Here is a 20,448-nt window from a genome sequence, read left to right as displayed (position 1 = left end):
CGTCCTGCCGGTGGGCAAGTGGGAGATTGCCTTCTGAGGACGAATGTCCTTAAAGGGGTCCTCATTCAGGTGAATGTCTATCCTTACTATCAGTAATCTCTAAGAAATTTTTGTTTGATGACAGTAAGCTACCTTTTGAATAATACTTGCTGGTGTGGGTGTCCGTGTATATGTGCATATGTGTGTGTGTGTGTGTGTGTGTGTGTGTGTGTGTGTGTGTGTGTACACCCTCTTGCCTCCATCTCCTGCCTGTAAGAGTTCTGCCCATAGTCTAACCAGGCTTCTGTGTATTCTCCACCAGAAAAGAGACACACCCATTACCAGATGGTAACAATTTAAAATGAAAGAATTGGTCTCTAGAAACAGCTCCCTAAGTATATTTAATATATTTAATAGTGTTATTAATATCCAAAGAGCTTCCCAGGTGGTGCTAGTGGTAAAGAACCCACCTGCCAATGCAAGAGACATAAAGAAATGTGGGTTCAATCCCTGGGTTGGAAAGATCCCCTGGAGGAGGGCATGGAAACCCACTCCAGTATTCTTGCCTGGAGAATCCCTTGGACAGAGAAGCCTGGAGGGCTATAGTCCATAGGGTCAGAAAGAACTGGACATGACTGAAGTGACTTAGCTTACATGCATTAATACAGAAAACTTTAGGGATGTTCTATCTAAAACAAAGTCATGTTGAATACAAGTCCCATTCTCACCTGTCTTTGGCCAACAGGATCATTGACTGCCCTGCAGCATGTTTGTACTGTAAGGGATCTAGACTGGTATGTACAGCCCTCCCCTTTACAGATGAAGAAACTGAGGCCCAAAGAGATCAAGGGACCTACTTACCCAGGGCCACAAAGTGATGCAGGACAAGCTAGACTGGACCCCAGGCGTTGAGGAATGTCAAGCCCCATGTCACTTTACTTTCCTCGAGTCATCTCCTTATCTTGCCAGTGCTTACTCCATCCCTGGCTGCAACAGGTCCCTCTTGGCTGGCTGGATCTAAACTTAGGCATTTTCTTTCTTTTCCAGTGACGTTTTCCCATATGGTTCATTATATAATTGGTCCTCAGCTAGAAAAGAAAATGTATGCTGGTGTCAGGAGGTAAACTCTCTAACAGTTCTACAGTTACCTTTCTGCCCGCTACACTTTTCAGCTGCAGAGCCAAGTAAATCTAGGACAAATGCTCTCATGAATCACTGATGGGGCCTGTAAAAAAGGATGTTTCCAGGCCCTCAGAGACCCAGCTTAAGAAATGCAAGTAGTTTCAGAAAAAGAGAAAGGCTGCCACTTTTCAAACCACTACTTTGTCCACCCTCTGAGTCTCTGACCTGCCAGCACAATATTAGCTCAAGCAGACATGATCCCCTCAGCTTCCCCGGGCTTGTCATCTCAAATCCCCAAATGCATTTGAGGAGCAGCACTGTTTGGAGGCAGAAGACTGCAAAAGAACCAGAATAATAAGCCCAGGAGAAGCCAGAGAGTCAAGAGGGAGAGATACTTGGCAATGGCCAGAAGTCCTGGAGCTACTGGGCAAGAAGTTCAAGAGCATCAAGAAATCTCATTTGCCTGCCATGTTCCTGCTCAGGGCACAGCATTTGCTGTTGCCAGTGTGGGTGGATGGAACGGGCCAAGAGGAAGGAACTAAAGGCACTGCATGCAGCTTGTAAATCCTTGGGATGAAGGAAGCAAGGCTTCAGAAAGAGAAACTAATCAGCCATGTGGGGAACACAGGACCAGCCTTTAAGCCTGAGCTTTGAGCCTGTGCTGTTCCTTCTAAGGGAAGCAGTTACTTCTAGGGTGGTGGGGAAGGGCGTCCAAAACCTTCCTGCTCTGCCACACGCTGCTTGGTACAAATAGTAACAAACACTTGGCATTTCCCCTAGTGCTATCCTGGGCACTCTTTCCAAGTATTAGGCATTCATTTAACCTTTTCCCAAAGGCTGTTATTATCCCTATTTTCCAAATGAAGAAGTCAGACTCTGCAAAGTGAAAAACCGTCCCCAGTTTGCACATTTGTAATGGAGAAAAGCCATGATTGAAACCAAAGTCTCTGTGACCCCCAGAATCCAGTCTAAATCATTAGGCTCATTATCTCTGGCAGTGCAGTTGCTATACAAGAGCTTGCTGACCCTCTTGGTAACCATGCTGAGATGCTGCCCAGGTCATTTGAAGGGCCCAGGGTTTCTGATCAGCTTCAAAGGCATTTATAATGCTCTGGGATGCCCTGCTTCCTCCCTCTTTTTCTCTTTCTCTTCTCATCCTTTTTTCCTTTCCTTCTACATCGATTGAAGCTCTCCTTGCCTCAAACAGAATAATATTGAAGCCAATATTTGGTTCCATGTATCAAAAGGTTTTTTATTTGGGGCCAAAGGTCACACCTTTTCTTTTCCTTTTGTAATTTCCAGCTCTTTGCTTATCAGAACTTACTTTCAAGGATCTAACATATACAGTAAAGTATAAGTGATTGATGAGTCTCATAAAGGAGGTGCCAATACCTCCTTATAAAGGAATATCCAAAGGCCAAGAACCATAGAAGAAATTATATTAAAATGGAGATTGTCACCAAAGGAAGGAATCAGTCACCAGGAAAAACAGAAGGTGTCATCAAGGCCAGGAGGAGGGTGTGGGAAGAAGATGTGGCCAGTAGATTGAGTGTATGAACCTTCTTAGTTGACTTTTGTACCAACTGCTGGCAATGCTCCCTCTTCTCCCAGGGCTACCTCCCTGCAGCCCATCCACTCAGGAAGTGGCCAAGTTGTCTTTTTTCCAACCCACTCTTGCCATCCTTCTTTAGCTAACCCAGAATCCTAATGTAAGTCCTGCCCCCATGCCTCTCAAGGCAGCCCAGTTCTTCCTGTCCTATAGCATGGCTGATTTATCCAGGTCCTAGATAAGAGTTTTCAGGGATACACTCCCTCCCTCCACCTTACTCCCCACAAGAAAGTGCACGCACATGGGGATCACACCTAGAAAAGAACATTCCCAGAGATGTATTCTCAGAATTTGCAACTTCTTACTGCTGGGTGAATGGAGAGGCTAAGGGAACTGCTGTTCCAAGCTAGGGGATTTACAAAAACAGCCTTCATCACTGAGGACCAGCTCTTCCCATTCCTGTGTTTCATTAGCTCAGCATCAACTGACTTAACTAGAACAGACAAACGGTCATTAAAATATCATGTTGGATAAGATGTAATTCTCAGAATAATGTTAACATCAAACAAGCAATTGGGAGGCAGCATCACTCTGGCCCTGCAAGGGAGTGGGTATTCTGCAAGGTAAGCACTCTTCTTGCCAATGGGATTGGGATGCTGGGTGGAGGGAAAATGATTATGGATGAAGAGGCTGTTGCTGTGAGAGTAGAAGTTCCTCACTGACTAAACCAAGCCCTATTCTCTGAATATTTGGCTTCTCAAAACATAATTCATTGTCAAACCTAAACTCAGTAATTACATCTTCTCCAAATCGACTATTCAGCATTTCCTCTTTACAGGTAAACCACCCATCCACTTGTAAGAGAAGCTGCCAAATTAACTTTCGAGTTTGCCAGAGTCATCTTCCTGTCAGAGAGGATTAGTGAGGTGTGAGGCATTGTGGGGAGTATCGCCAAGACAAAGGAATCTTAGAGGTAGCTAGTTTGAAGTAGTATGAAGAACACTGCCTGAAGTTAGGTCTCACTTTAAGTACTAGCTGTCACTGTAGTGGATTGAAAGTGTGCCTCTCCCAAACTTATGTCCACCCAGAGCCTCTAAATGTGACCTTACTTGGAACCAGGGTCACACTGGACTAGAGTGGGCCACAGTAATGACTCGTACCCTTATAAGAAGAGGAAAGGCACACAGAGGGAAGAAGGCCATGTGAAGACTGGGACAGAAATTGGAGTGGTGAAGCTATTAATACAAACCAAGGAATGCCACAGACTGCCAGAGCCACCAAAAGGAAGAAACGAGGATTCAGAGTGAATGCGGCCCTGTTAACACCTTGTTTTAGGACTTGCAGTGTCTGGAGCTGTGAGAGAATAAGTTTCTGTTGTTTTAAGCCACCCAGGTTGTGGTAATGTGTTGTGCAGTTTTAGGAAGTGAATACAGCCACTGAAAGGCTGAGCAAACTTGACCTAGTTATTTTCTCTGAGCCTCAGTTTCTTTGTCTAGACCAGAGATTAGATCTATGACTTTGGTTAAGTTTTATAATCAATTTTCTCATCTTAAAATGGGGTACTATAACTTTTTTTGATAAAATTACAGTTAACATGTGTTCAGCATTTACTACATCATGAGCATTAATAGACATCTCACTAAATATTTGTTCAGTTCAGTCACTCAGTCGTGTCTGACTCTCTGCGACCCCGTGAATCGCAGCACGCCAGGCCTCCCTGTCCATCACCAACTCCTGGAGTTCACTCAAACTTACATCCATCGAGTCAGTGATGCCATCCAGCCATCTCATCCTCTGTCGTCCCCTTTTCCTCCTGCCCCCAATCCTTTCCAGCATCAGAGTCTTTTCCAATGAATCAACTCTTTGCATGAGGTGGCTAAAGTACTGGAGTTTCAGCTTTAGCATCATTCCTTCCAAAGAACATCCAGAGCTGATCTCCTTTAGAATGGACTGGTTGGATCTCCTTGTAGTTACTTCTTCCTAAATTCCACTTTGATCTGAAAAGAAGCTGAGATACTAGCTTAAATTCTTGTCATAAACATGAATCACTTCCACAGAATTTAATGTCAAACTTTCCAAAATCCAGTGTAAAAAAAGGAAAAATAACATTTTAAATAACTCATACAATCACAGAACAATTATTTTTTAAGGGTTTTATTTCTTTTTAGATTTTTTAAATTTATTTTAATTGGAGGCTAATTACTTTACAACATTGTAGTGGTTTTTGCCATACATTCACATGAATCAGCCATGGGTGTACATGTGTTCCCCATCCTGACCCTCCCTCCCACCTCCCTCCCCATCCCATCCCTCAGGGTCATCCCAGTGCACCAGCCCTGAGCACCCTGTCTCATGCATCGAACCTGGACTGGCGATCTATTTCACATATGACAGTATACATGTTTTAATGCTATTCTCTCAAATCATCCCTCACATTCTCCCATAGAGTCCAAAAGTCTGTTCTTTACATCTATGTCTCTTTTGCTGTCTCACATATAGGGTCATCATTACCATCTTTCTAAATTCCATATATATGTGTTAATATACTGTATTGGTGTTTTTCTTTCTGGCTTACTTCATTCAGTCTAATAGGCTCCAGTTTCATCCACCTCATTAGAACTGATTCAAATGCATTCTTTTTAACAGCTGAGTCATATCCCATTGTGTATATGTACTGCAGCTTTCTTATGCATTTGTCTGCTGATGGACATCTAGGTTGCTTCCATGTCCTGACTGTTGTAAACAGTGCTGTGATGAACATTGGGGTACACATGTCTCTCTTAATTCTGGTTTCCTCAGTGTGTATGCCCAGCAGTGGGATTGCTCAGTCATATGGCAGTTCTATTTCCAGTTTTTTAAGGAATCGCCACACTGTTCTCCGTAGTGGCTGTACTAGTTTGCATTCCCACCAACAGTTCCCTGTTGAACTGTTCAACAGGGTTCAACAGAACTAAGAGGGTCCCCTTTTCTCCATACCCTCTCCAGCATTTATTGTTTGTAGACTTTTTGATAAGAGCCATTCTGACTGGCATGAGATGGTACCTTATTGTGTTTTTGATTTGCATTTCTCTGATAATGAGTGATGATGAGCATCTTTTCATGTGTTTGTTAGCCATCTGTGTGATTTCTTTGGAGAAATGTCTGTTTTTGATTGGGTCTTTTATTTTTCTGGAATTGAGCTGCAGGAGTTGCTTGTATATTTTGAGATTAATTCTTTGTCAGTTGCTTCATTTGCTATTATTTTCTCCCATTCTGAAGGCTGTCTTGTCCCCTTGCTTATAGTTTCCTTCGTTGTGCAAAAGTTTTTAAGTTTAATTAGGTCCCATTTGTTTATTTTTACCTTTAATTCCATTACTCTGGGAGGTGGGGCATAGAGGATCCTACTATGATTTACATCAGAGAGTGTTTTGCCTATGTTTTCCTCTAGAAGTTTTATAGTCTCTGGTCTTCCATTTAGATCTGTAATCCATTTTGAGTTTATTTTTGTGTATGGTGTTAGAAAGTGTTCTAGTTTAATTCTTTTACAAGTGGTTGACCAGTTTTCCCAGCACCACTTGTTAAAGAGATTGTCCTTTCTTCATTGTATATTCTTGCCTCCTTTGTCAAAGATAAGGTGTCCATAGGTGCATGGATTTATCTCTGGGCTTTCTATTTTGTTCCATTGATCTATATTTCTGTCTTTGTGCCAGTATCATACTGTCTTGATGACTGTAGCTTTGTAGTATAGCCCAAAGTCAGGCAGGTTGATTCCTCCAGTTCCATTCTTTTTTCTCAAGATTGCTTTGGCTACTCTAGATTTTTTGTATTTCCACAGAAATTGTAAAACTATTTGTTATAGTTCTCTGAAAAATACCATTGGTAGCTTGATAGGAATTGCATTGAATCTATAGATTGCCTTGTGTAGTATACTCATTTTCACTATATTGATTCTTCTGAACCATGAACATGGTATATTTGTCCTCTTTGATTTCTTTCACCAGTGTTTTACAGTTTTCTATATATAGGTCTTTTGTTTCTTATTCTTTTCATTGCAATGTTGAATGGAATTTTTTCCTTAATTTCTCTTCTGTTTTCTCATTGTTAGTGTATAGGAATGCAAGGGATTTCTTTGTGTTGATTTTATATTCTGCAACTTTACTATATTCATTGATTAGCTCTAGTAATTTTCTGGTGGAGTCTTTAGGGTTTCTATGTAGAGGATCATGTCATCTGCAAACAGTGAGAGTTTTACTACTTCTTTTCCAATCTGGATTCCTTTTATTTCTTTTCCTTCTCTGACTGCTGAACCACAGGGCGATTAAAAAAATTTTTTTTATATTGGAGTACAGTTGATTTACAATGTTGTGTTAGTTTCAGGTGTACAGCACAGTGGTTCAGTTATCCTTATGCAAATCTCCATTCTTTTTCAGATTCTTTTCCCATGTAGGTTATCAAAGAATATTGAATAGAGTTCCCTGTGCTATTCAGTAGGTCCTTGTTGATCATCTGTTCTCTATATAGTTGTGTGTATATGTTAATCCCAAACTCATTTATCCTTCCCCAACCTTTGCCCTTGGAGAAGGAAATGGCAGCCCACTCCAGTGTTCTTTCTGGAGAATCCCAGGGATGGGGGAGCCTGGTGGGCTGCCGTCTATGGGGTCGCACAGAGTCGGACACGACTGAAGTGACTTAGCAGCAACCTTTACCCTTTGGTAACTGTAAGTTTGTTTTTGAAGTCTGTGAGTCTCTTTCTGTTCTGTAAATAAGTTCATTTGTATCATGTTTTTAGATTCCATGTGTAAGTGATAACATATGATATTTCTGTGTCTGACTTAGTATGATAATCTCTAGGTCCATCCATGTTGCTGAAAATAGCATTATTTCATTGTTTTTATAAATGAGTAATATTCTATTGTGTGTGTGTATATATATACACGCCACATCTTCTTTATCCATTCATCTTTCCATAGACTAGGTTGCTTGCATGTCTTGGCTGTTGTAAACAGTGCGGCAATGAAAACTGGGGTATATGTATCCTTTTAGGTTGATTTTCTTTGGATATGTGCCCAGGAGTGGGATTTATGGATCATATGGTAGCTCTATTTTTAGTTTTTTAAGGAACCTCTGTGCTGTTTTCCATGGGCTTCCCTGGTGGCTCAGTCAGTAAAGAATTCACCTGCCATGCAGCAGACATGGCTTTGATCCCTGGGTTGGGAAGATCCCTTGGAGAAAGGAATGGCTAACCCATTCCAGGATTCTTGCTTGGAGAATTCCATGGACAGGAGAGAGTCCATGGAGTTGCAAAGAGCTGGACACAACTGAGCAAATAACACTTTTACTACTATTTTCATACTGTTCTCCATAGTAGCTGTGCCAACTTACACTGTAGGAAGGTCCTCCTTTCTCCACAGGCTCTCTAGCATTTATTGTTTGTAGACTTTTTGATGATGGCCATTCCTTGTGTGGAGTGATATCTTGTAGTTTTGATTTGCATTTCTCTAAAAATTAGTGATGTTGAGCAACTTTCATGTGCTTTTTGGCCATCTGTGTATCAGATGATCACAATTTTATCCTGGCAATCTTAGGAGAGATACTGGTGGGCCAAACTATATACTCCTGTGGACCCAGAGTTTTCCTGTAAATGTTTCCAGACTTGATTTACTCTCGTGTGTTACTAAATTTCTTCTGTGTGTAGGACTCACAGTAGCAGAAATAAAGAAAGACCCAACTTTTGTCCATAAAGAACTTCTAGGTCAGTAGTAGGATAGTGATTGGAGGGAAGTTAGATAAGCCTACCAGAAACTGATGTGAGGAGCCATAGGATCCTGTCCTTATTCTTTGAGGGTTGACCAGATAGATAAATCAGTAACATTCTGAAACAGCACAGACCATCTTTTAACTTGCAGCCAGGGAACACATTTCTTACTAAGCAGTGGTAATATCATTTTACCTTCTGTTCCCAGCCTAGTGCCCACACAGGGCAGTTTAGAGGATAAAAGACTTCATTTTCCTAAAAAACCTACTCTAAGAATTTCTACTTCCAAGAAAATTAAGTCTAGAAATTGAAGCAAAAGATGTGTGCTGAGTCCTGGGAATATACAAATGAGAAAAACCAACAGACCCTTGCTCTAATGGAGGTTTTATTCCAACAAGGGAGACAGATGTCAACTAATAATTCTCATTAGGGAGGTCAGGGAGGTTGTCCTGAAGTGACGTCTGAGCGGAGACCTGAGTTTATCCAGGTGAATGGGGAGAAAACAGCATCCCAGGCAGAAGGGGCAGGACATGCAAAGGCCCTGAGGTGAGCAGGGCTTGACTAGTAGAAAGGATGGAGTAGAGCCTAATGCTGGTGCTCTTGGGAGGGCAAGGCAAGGTATAGTGGGAAGAGGGCACTGCTGAGTGACACACAGAAAGACCATGCAGGGCCTTGTCAGCCATGATAGCTTTCATCCTTATCCTCAGAGGAGTGTGAAGGTATTTGTGAGTTGAGAAGTGTGCAGCACAGTGTGGTTCATGGATCAGCTGCATGGATGTCACTGGGGAGCCTATTAGAAACACAGAACTCAGGCCCAATTCACACCTGCTACTGAAACAGAATCTCTTCCCCATGTGGTTGGCATGAATATTAAAGTTTGAGAAACACTGGATTAGAACATTTTCAGGTAGTATAGGAACTGCACAGTATGGACCTTTGTCATTTAGTATGCATGCATGCATGCGTGTGTGTATGTGTGAATTAAAAGAGGGACCATAATAAATCCCATCATAGACACCTGTTGAATGGTAGGACATGTCCTGTTATTCTGTGAGCACTCTGTTTGAGAGTATTTCCTCCTGTGTTAGACCTCCTCTGTGACTTGGGACAGGGCTGAGTATGTTTACTATGCTCCTCAATCATTGCATGGCCCAAGGAAGCCTCTCTCTGTGGTGGCACATTAATCAGGTACTTTGGTGGCCAGTTCCTGCCCCTGGCAGCCATCTCTAATTGATCAGGCTCCTGAGTTTAGACATGGCTTGAGACTCTCTCCATATAGTTAACCAGGGCATACCAATTGATCTGAATCACAAGGTTAGATCAATTTCCCACCCTCCGTTTCTTTGGGCAAGGCATGAAAACAAATTTCAGCAACAATCAACATTTCTGAAGCATCATCTGTATCTTCCCAGGATCCGTTAGGCTTGCAAGTCTAATTGCTGAAAGTACATTTCCAGGAGGGTAGCAGAATCACAGACCCTTGGAGCTTAGCCACAAGGGACAGGGAGGGTTACACAGCAGGCCTCCCAGCCAGAAGAGCAGGAAGAGACAGTAGCTTAGGGAGCCTGCTTCTAACAAAGGCACTGACAGTTCAGGAAGGAATGGCAGAGACTTCTTCAAGAAAGCGTTTGTCTTTTTGAACTATCAGAGCTGCCTCTGGGTCTGCAAAGAAGGATGACTAGAAGTTGTTCAGAAAGACAACTTAGCAGCTAGGCAGCCTCAGCTCCCACAAGCTTAGACAGAGATGGATAGTCTGTCAAACACCACAAAAATTCATCCTGTGTCTTGGAACCAACTAAGGTTTCCAGCAGCATAAGTATCCAGCTTCATTTTCCCCTCAAATTATTTATAAAAGAAGAAACTAATCTTTCTGTCTCCCCAACACATGCTTAGAGGTGAATGATAAAACTGGATATGCCACCAACTGTCCCAAATCCAATACTTGGTCAGTTGTTTCAAGACAGGCATTTTTCTGCACACTCAGATACATGGCTGTGATAAAATGAGATTAATTATGTGTCTGAATGCATCAACTTTATTATTCTGGAGTTTTGTGGGCTTGACCTAGGTCAGCATTTAGTTGGTATCCACTTGGTAGCTTCAGAAAGACTGCTGGACACTCTATTTGAGTCTCCTTTGAGTCCTAGTGGAAAGAGGAACAAACAAGAGATTCAGGACACAGCTCCAAAGGGCAACAATATTGCTATCTTTAAGTGATATTTTATTTATCCCTATGACATCAGCAGAGGCAAATGTATGGTTGACTAATAAACAGTTAAAACTACCAGCCAAAGAGAAGGATGTGGGTAGGTAAGGAAGAACCAGAAAAACATAGGTATTAACAACAATGCAGTGGCTCAGATGGTAAAGAATCCACCTGCAATGCAGGAGACCCAGGTTCGATCCCTGGGTTGGAAAGACCCTCAGGAGAAGGGAATGGCAACCCACTCCAGTATTCTTGCCTGGAGAACTCCATGGACAGAGGATCCTGGTGGGCCATAGTCCATGGGGTCGCAAAGAGTCAGATACAACTGAGTGACTAACACTTTCAATTTTCGCATAACACTGCAGTACAGTGGGACATAAGAATAACAGTATCATGGCATTGTTGACCAAGGCTGCAGACTTAGAGGAAGAGGGGGAGATGTAAGCTGAATGCTAGGAGTTGGAAAGGAAAAAAAAGTCGAGCCATTGAGCAGGTCATTCAGTGGCTTCCTTGAGCGTGTGCAGAGGTTCTAAGTTGACCCTGTATACCATACACCTAGAATAGTCTTCCCAAGAAGACAGTAAAGGATGCTTCAGATTGGCAGATCTTGAAGGAATGATCAAACAGGTAAAGACATTTTTTCAAACACCAGTTATTTCTCTGCGGTGTTCAGAAAGGTTTACTCAGAAACACAAAATGCAAGCAACTAATTTCAGCTTTTGTATCTGAGTACTGTAATTTCTATATTCCCCTGGGAGTTATTCCATTATGTTTTCTTTTATTACTGTGTTCAGTTCTATGCATGGCATGAAAAGCTAACTTTGAGCCACCAGATTCCATAATGCTGATTCAATATTATTTTATACTTTAGCTAACTCTTCCAGGGAAAGTAATATCGAGACGTATTTCTGTTTGAGAGAGCTGTGATTGTGCTCATGTGCCCAAAGCTGAGCCAAAGACATGGGTCCAAGTGTGTTCATGGTGCATCCCTGGCACGAGTGTAAGGCTCTCTATACAATGAGAAAAGTGTCCATTTATTCATTATTTATTAAAATAGCTTCCAATCTACTCTTTCCAGCTTTATTGACACATAATTGACATATAACATTGTCTACGTTTAAGGTACTCCAAAACTGTGTTGATTTGCTACACTTATACATTTCAAAATCATTATTACAGTAGGGTTAGTTAAAACCTACATCCCCTCACATAATTGCCACTTCTGTTTTGGATGAAGTGAGAGAGAAACCGGTATCTTTGGCATGTCCTGCATAACTGAGGAGGCTGGGTACTCTCTCACATTCTTTTACTTTGCCTTAAGGAGAAGTCATACTCTGAGAAAATCTCTCTTGGCTCCAAGCTGTAATGCCTTTGGGGAGGGATAATGCATAAAAAGTTTCCAATATGTCCAAATTCCTCTTTTTTTTTTTTTTCCTTCTGTTGCTCTATTGGTATGTTAGGACTTCTCTGTTGGAACCTTGACTTCCGCAAATGCTTTCTTGTCTGTGGGTGATTGACTAAGCCAGTGTGTTGCAGGGTCTCCTGGACCAAACCTGAAAGGGGCTAGGACTGATTCATGAACCACTGTAGGGTCCACTGCTGGGGCCAGAGGCCTGTATGCCTAACACCTATTGTATGGGTGGGCGAGACTGCTCTCCGTTTCCTTAGCATATGGTGCCAGATCCCCAAATTCTCACAATGGCACTTTCGTTTGAGGATGGATGACAAATGGTTGGAGATGGACATGACAGGGGATGTCTTATTCAGTCGTGTTGCTGATGTAAGCTGTCAGTTCATTTAGAAAGTTGGCCAAAGCAGTTGTTGATTTCAAACCAGAGAACATCTGGATGAGGTATGTAATTTAAAAGAATTGTTTGAGATTCATCAATGCAGTGGTATTAATGAGAAGTGGGAGAATGTATAAAGGAGCCTTATTATTATTTAACTCACTGCTTGAAATGGAGATCTAAAACCAGAGTGACATAGTATATATTTTATGTGATAGATAAAAGCAAATACAATCCAAGAAATAATATTGTGCTCAATTCTGAATGGACTACAGTAGAAAAAATGCATTTAGATCTGGGCTTCTCTTCCTAACAAACATGAATGTTCATGGAAAAGTGCCCAGTTCAGTTCAGTCGCTGTCATGTCTGACTCTGTGACCCCATGAATTGCAGCACGCCAGGCCTCCCTGTCCATCACCAACACCCAGAGTTCACTCAGACTCACATCCATCGAGTCAGTGATGCCATCCAGCCATCTCATCCTCTGTTGTCCCCTTTTCCTCCTGCCCCCAATCCCTCCCAGCATCAGAGTCTTTTCCAATGAGTCAAGTCTTCGCATGAGGTGGCCAAAGTACTGGAGTTTCAGCTTTAGCATCATTCCTTCCAAAGAAATCCCAGGGCTATCTCCTTCAGAATGGACTGGTTGGATCTCCTTGCAGTCCAAGGGACTCTCAAGAGTCTTCTCCAACACCACAGTTCAAAAGAAGCAATTCTTCGGCGCTCAGCTTTCTTCACAGTCCAACTCTCACATCCATACATGACCACTGGAAAAACCATAGCCTTGACTAGACGAACCTTTGTTGGCAAAGTAATGTCTCTGCTTTTGAATATACTATCTAGATTGGTCATAACTTTCCTTCCAAGGAGTAAGCGTCTTTTAATTTCATGGCTGCAATCACCATCTGCAGTGATTTTGGAGCCCAGAAGAATAAAGTCGGACACTGTTTCCACTGTTTCCCCATCTATTTGCCATGAAGTGATGGGACCAGATGCCATGATCTTCATTTTCTGAATGTTGAGCTTTAAGCCAACTTTTCACTCTCCACTTTCATTTTCATCAAGAGGCTTTTTAGTTCCTCTTCACTTTCTGCCATAAGGGTAGTGTCATCTGCATATCTGAGGTTATGGATATTTCTTCCGGCAATCTTGATTCCAGCTTGTGCTTCTTCCAGTACAGCGTTTATCATGATGTACTTGCATAGAAGTTAAATAAGCAGGGTGATAGTATACAGCCTTGACGTACTCCTTTTCCTATTTGGAACCAGTCTGTTGTTCCATGTCCAGTTCTAACTGTTGCTTCCTGACCTGCATATAGGTTTCTGAAGAGGCAGGTCAGGTGGTCTGGTATTCCCATCTCTTCTAGAATTTTCCACAGTTTATTGTGATCCACACAGTCAAAGGCTTTGGCAAAGTCAATAAAGCAGAAATAGATGTTTTTCTGGAACTCTCTTGCTTTTTCCATGATCCAGCAGATGTTGGCAATTTGATCTCTGGTTCCTCTGCCTTTTCTAAAGCCAGCTTGAACATCTGGAAGTTCACAGTTCATGTATTGCTGAAGCCTGGCTTGGAGAATTTTGAGCATTACTTTACTAGCGTGTGAGATGAGTGCAATTGTGCAATAGTTTGAGCATTCTTTGGTATTGCCTGTGTTTGGAATTGAAATGAAAACTGACCTTTTCCAGTCCTGTGACCACTGCTGAGTTTTTCAAATTTGCTGGCATATTGAGTGCAGCACTTCCACAGCATCATCTTTCAGGATTTGAAAGAGCTCAACTGGAATTCCATCACCTCCACTAGCTTTGTTTGTAGTGATGCATTCTAAGGCCCACTTGACTTCACATTCCAGGATGTCTGGCTCTTGGTGAGTGATCACATTGTGGCCATCTTGGTCGTGAAGATCTTTTTTGTACAGTTCTTCTGTGTATTGTTGCCACCTCTTAATATCTTCTGCTTCTGTTAGGTCCATACCGTTTCTGTCCTTTATCAAGCCCATCTTTGCATGAAATGTTCCCTTGGTATCTCTGATTTTCTTGAAGAGATCTCTAGTCTTTCCCATTCTGTTGTTTTCTTCTATTTCTTTGCATTGATCGTTGAGGAAGGCTTTCTTATCTCTTCTTGCTATTCTTTTGGTGAGATAAGGTACTGATAAATTCTTTTTCATTGGAGAGTGGGTCTTTGTTATAGAAAATGCTCAGAGTGCATTTCAAAGTGTTTACTTTTACCGTCTTTTTGCCTGAACTATGAGGTGATTTTTTTTGAGGGGGGGGCCCTCCATCATGAAAATCTGATGGGGACCTGAAGTTAAACCCACAAAAGTTTAACCCACCCAAGAATGCAGCCCCCTGGGGTTTCTTACTCTCAAGTTATCCACATTCCACCTTCAGCAATTCATCAAAATTGCCATTTAAACATTTCTACCAGTGTATGACCCCAAGGGCTTCCACACTAGGTAAGCAGAATCCCCTGGATTCCTGAAGAATTCTCTGGCCGTGATTCTCTGTGTTTTGGGGTGGTGACTTGTCCTGCAACCTCAATTATCTGTTAAGTTCTGATCTTATCAGATACATTGATAAGATCAGAACTTACCTAATCAGAGAAGATCAGAACTTATCTGAAATGTTGTTGATTTTCAGTTTGTTCAGCTTTTTTTGGTCATTGTTATAAGTATTGGAGTGATGATTCCCAGGGTTTTTACATGATGTAAGTGAAACCAAAAAACTTTGGGAGAATGAGGCAAGAAAATGAATTACAAGAGAGATGCAGATTTATGATTTTCATTTTTAGTCTCAAAAAGGATTTTCAGCTGTGTTCTATTTTTCCTTTCATCAAATAAGGAGTCTGAACATACAGCATAAGATGTTGATGTTCAGCTATAGAGATGGTGAGACAGGCATTCACCTAATTTGAGGTAACTAAAACTCAGAGAAGGCAAATTTTTCAGGTTTTCCTCTTGTGTGGAATGGAGGGAGGGCATGAGTTGATCATGATATATATGTCTGGATGCTCCAGCAGATGACTGGAAAACATACTGTTCTCATTTGTTAGTATTTTCATTTTTTTTTCTTTTATTATGACAGAAATTTATTAACTCATTGCTTAATCATCCACCATATACAGGCTGATCCTTTTTTGTCTGAACTATCTGAGAGTTAATTGCAGACTTCTTGAAGCTTCTATATTTGTTGTTGTTCAGTCACTCAGTCATGTCCAACTCTTTCTGACCCCATGGACTGCAGCACGCCAAACTTCCCTGTCCTTCACCATCTCCCCGAGTTTGCTCAAATTCATATATATTGAGTCAGTGATGCCATCCAACCATCTCATCCTCTGTCACCCCTTCTCTTCCTGCCTTCTATCTTTCCCAGCATCAGGGTCTTTTCAGATGTCAGTTCTTCACATCAGGTGGCTAAAGTATTGGAACTTCAGCTTCAGCATCAGTCCTTTCAATGAATATTCAGGGTTGATTTCCCTTAGGATTGACTGGTTTGCTCTCCTTGCTGTTCAGGGATTCTCAAGAGTCTTCTCCAGCACCACAGATCAAAGGTATCAGTTCTTCGGCCCTCAGCCTTTTTATTGTCCAGTTCTCACGTCTGTACATGACTACTGAAAAAACCATAGCTTTGACTATATGGACGTTTGTAGGCAAAGTAATGTCTCCTTTTAATACTCCTTTTAGGTTTGTCATTGCTTTTCCTCCAAGAAGCAAGTGTCTTAATTTCATGGCTGCAGTCACCCTCCACAGTGATTTTGGACCCCAAGAACATAAAGTATGTCACTGTTTCCATTGTTTTCCCATCTATTTGCCATGAAGTGATGGGACTGTCATCAAAGATCATGTCATCAAAGATGACATGATCTTTGTTTTTTGAATGTTGAGTTTTAAGCCAGGTTTTTCACACTACTGTTTCACCTTCATCAAGAGGCTTTTTAGTTCCTCTTCACTTTCTGCCATAAAGGTGGTGTCATCTGCATATCTGAGGTTATTGATATTTCTCCCAGCAGTGCTGATTCCAGCTTGTGATTCATCCAGTCCAGCATTTTGCATGATGTGTTCTGCATATAAGTTAAATAAGCAGAGTGACAATATACAGATTTGACATACTTTTTTCCCAATTTTAAATGAATCAGTTATTGCATTCCCACCAACAATGCAAGAGTGTTCCCTTTTCTCCATACCGTCTCCAGCATTTATTGTTTGTAGGCTTTTTGATGATGACCATTCTGACCGGTGTGAGGTGATATCTCATTGCGGTTTTGATTTTCATTTCTCTAATAATGAGCAGTGTTAAGAATCTTTTCATGTGTTTGTTAGCCATCTGTATGTCTTTCTATTTAGGTCTTTTTCCCACTTTTTGATTCGGTTGTTTGTTCTTCTGGCATTGTGTTGTATGAGCTGCTTGTTTATTTTGGAAAATAATCCTTTGTCAGTTGTTTCATTTGCTATTATTTTCTCCGATTCTGAGGGCTGTCTTTTCACCTTGCTTATAGTTTCCTTTGCTGTGCAAAAGCTTTTAAGTTTAATCAGGTCCCATTTGCTTTTGTTTTTATTTCCATTACTCTGGGAGGTGGGTCGTAGAGGATCTTGCTTTGATTTATCCCATTGAGTGTTCTGCCTATGTTTTCCTCTAAGAGTTTTATAGTTTCTGGTCTTACATGTAGGTCTTTAATCCATTTTATCTTTGTGTATAGTGTTAGGAAGTATTCTAATTTCATTCTTTTACATGGGGCTGTCCAGTTTTCCCAGCACCATTTATCGAAGAGGCTGTCTTAGCCCCATTGTATATTCTTGCCTCCTTTCTCAAAATTAATGTACCCATAGGTGCATGGGTTTATTTCTGGGCTTTCTATCTTGTTCCATTGGTCTATATTTCTGTTTTTGTGCAAGTATCATACTGTCTTGATAACTGTAGCTTTGTAGTATAACCTGAAGTCAGGAAGGTTGATTCCTCCAGCTTCATTCTTCTTTCTCAAGACTGCTTTGGCTATTTGGGGTCTTTTGTGTTTCCATATGAATTGTGAAATTTTTTGTTCTAGTTCTGTGAAAAATGTCATTGGTAATTTGATAGGGATCACATTGAATCTGTAGATTGCATTTGGTAGTATAGTCATTTTCACAATATTGATTCTTCCTACCCAGGAACATGGAATATCTCTCCATTTGTTTATGTTGTCTTTGATTTCTTTCATCAGTGTCTTATAATTTTCTGCGTACAGTTCTTTTGTCTCCTTAGGTAAGTTTATTGCTAGATAGTTAATTATTTTTGTTGAAATGGCGAATAGGATTGATTCCTTAATTTCGCTTTCTGACTTTTCATTGTTAGTATATAGAAATGCAAATGATTTCTGTGTATTGATTTTGTATCCTGCAACTTTGCTAAATCCACTGATTAGCTGTAGTGATTTTCTGATACTCTCTTTAGGGTTTTCTGTGTACAGTATGTCATCTGCAAACAGTGAGAGCTTTACTTCTTTTTTGATCTGGAGTCCTTTTATTTCTTTTTCTTCTCTGATTGCTGTATCTAGGACTTCCAGAACTATGTTGAATAATAGTGGTGAAAGTGGACACCCTTGTGTTGTTCCTGATCTTAGGGGGAATGCTTTCAGTTTTTCACCATTGAGAATAATGTTTGCTGTAGGCTTATCATATATGGCCTTTACTATATTGAGGTAGGTTCCTTCTATTCCCACTTTTTGAAGAGTTTTAATCATAAATGGGTGATGAATTTTGTCAAAGGCTTTTTCTGCATCTATTGAGATAATATGGTTGTGATCTTTAAATTTGTTAATATGGTGTATCACATTGACTTACATATATTGAAGAATCCTTGCATTCCTGGAATCAGTTCAGTTCAGTCTCTCAGTCATGTCTGACTCTCTGTGACCCCATGGACTGCGGCACCCCAGGCCTCCCTGTTTATCACCAACTCCCGGAGTTTTCTCAGACTCATATCCATTGAGTCAGTGATGCCATCCAACCGTCTCAGCCTCTGTCGTCCCCTTCTCCTCCCGCCTTCAATCTTTCCCAGAATAATGGTCTTTTCAAATGAGTCAGTTCTTCGCATCAGGTGGCCAAAGTATTAAGCCCAACTTGATCATGGTGTGTGAGCTTTCTGATGTGTTCCTGAATTCTGTTTGCTAAAATTTTGTTGAGGATTTTTGCATCTATGTTCATCAGTGATATTGGCCTGCAGTTTTCTTTTTTTGTGTTATCTTTGTCTGGTTTTGGTATCAGGGTGATGGTAGCCTTGTAGAATGAGTTTGGAAGTGTTCCTTCCTCTCGAATTTTTTGAAAGAGTTTTAGAAGGATAGGCATTAGCTCTTCTCTAAATGTTTGATAGAATTCTCCTGCGAAGCCATCTGGTTCTGGGCTTTTGTTTTTTGGGAGATTTTTGATCACAGCTTCAGTTTCAGTGCTTGTAATTGGGTTGCTCATAATTTCCATTTCTTCCAGGTTCAGTCTTAAAGATTGATCTTTTCTAAGAATCTGTCCATTTCTTCCAGGTGATCTTTGCTTTCTTAAAGCTGACTTTCAAGCCAGCTTTTTCACTCTCCTCTTTTACCCTCATCCAGAGACTCTAATTCCTCTTCACTTTCTGCCTTTAGAGTGATATCATCTGCATATCTGAGGTTGTTGATATTTCTCCTGGCAATCTTAATTCTGGCTTGTGCCCAGCACAAGCACAAATGATATATTTACTCATTTGTTCAAATCTACAAAACATAAAAATAAATAGTCTCAGAGGGATGGTACAGGGAGGGAGGAGGGTTCAGGATGGGGAACGCGTGTATACCTGTGGCAGATTCATGTTGATATATGGCAAAACCAATACAATATTGTAAAGTTAAAAATAAAATATTTTAAAAAAATAAAAATTTAAAAAAGTCTCAGTTGTTAAATACCACTACCAACAACAAACCTCCTAAATAAAACCAAGATTTCTTTGCTGTTCTTTTTGTCTGTAGAATAAACCTCAGTGAAGGTGTTGGAGTAATGTGTTCAAATTTTACTTGAACAAATATCATTTATCTTTTGAATAATTTGATATTTATTTGATATAGAGAAAGGATAACTTAACTTTTTATATTAAATTTTATCCTTCTTCCCATCCTGGTTAATATATTTTGATTGTTTGAACATGTAAACATAGAATCTAAGAAAAGCTATATAAAAATATATACTCAAAGATGTCCCAATTCTTCTCTCACTCTGGCACCCTATTCCCACACATTCTCTCTGGGTTAATTAGGGAACTAATTTCATTAGTTTTTGGTTTGTTTATCCTTCTAGTATTTCTTTTTGCAAAAATAGCAGACTCACATTTTCTTATACTAATTTTTTTTTAACTAAGGAATAAAATACTATATATAATCTTATGCACATAGCTTCTTTCCACTTAAAGATATGTATTCTGAAGATCACTCCATATTAGTTCATAAATAGCCTCCTTGTTTATTTTTGCAATGCATAGTACTTCATTATGTGAGTGTATAATAGTTTATTAAACCAAAAGTCCAAAAATGAGCATTTAATTCATTTCCAAGTGTTTTGGTATAATAGATAATGCCTCACTGAATATTCTTGCTCACATGCCGTTTGTTTCTTTTTTTATATTGTTGTTGTTATTCAGTCGCTCAGTCGTGTCTGACTCTTTGCAACCCCATGAACTGTAGCATGCCAGGCTTTGCTGTCCTTCACCATTTCCCAGAGCTTGCTCAAACTCATGTCCATTGAGTTGGTGATGCCATCCAACCATCTCATCCTCTGTTGTCCCCTTCTCCTCCTGCCTTCAATCTTTCCCAGCATCAGGGTCTTTTCCAGTGAGTCAGTCCTTCACATCAGGTACCTAAAGTATGGGAGATTCAGCTTCATCGTCAGTCCTTCCAATGAATTATTCAGGGTTGATTTCCTTTGGGATTGACTGGCTTGATCTCCTTGCTGTTCAAGAGACTCTCAAGAGTCTCTTCCAACATCACAGTTTGAAAGCATTTGTTCTTCAGCACTCAGCCTTCTTTATGGTTCAACTCTCACATCCATACATGGCTACTGGAAAAACCATAACTTTGACTGTAT

The sequence above is a fragment of the Bos indicus x Bos taurus genome, chromosome 7 (assembly GCF_003369695.1).
Source record: "Bos indicus x Bos taurus breed Angus x Brahman F1 hybrid chromosome 7, Bos_hybrid_MaternalHap_v2.0, whole genome shotgun sequence".
Lineage (NCBI taxonomy): Eukaryota > Metazoa > Chordata > Mammalia > Artiodactyla > Bovidae > Bos > Bos indicus x Bos taurus.
Note: the sequence above shows the minus strand (reverse complement) of the source record.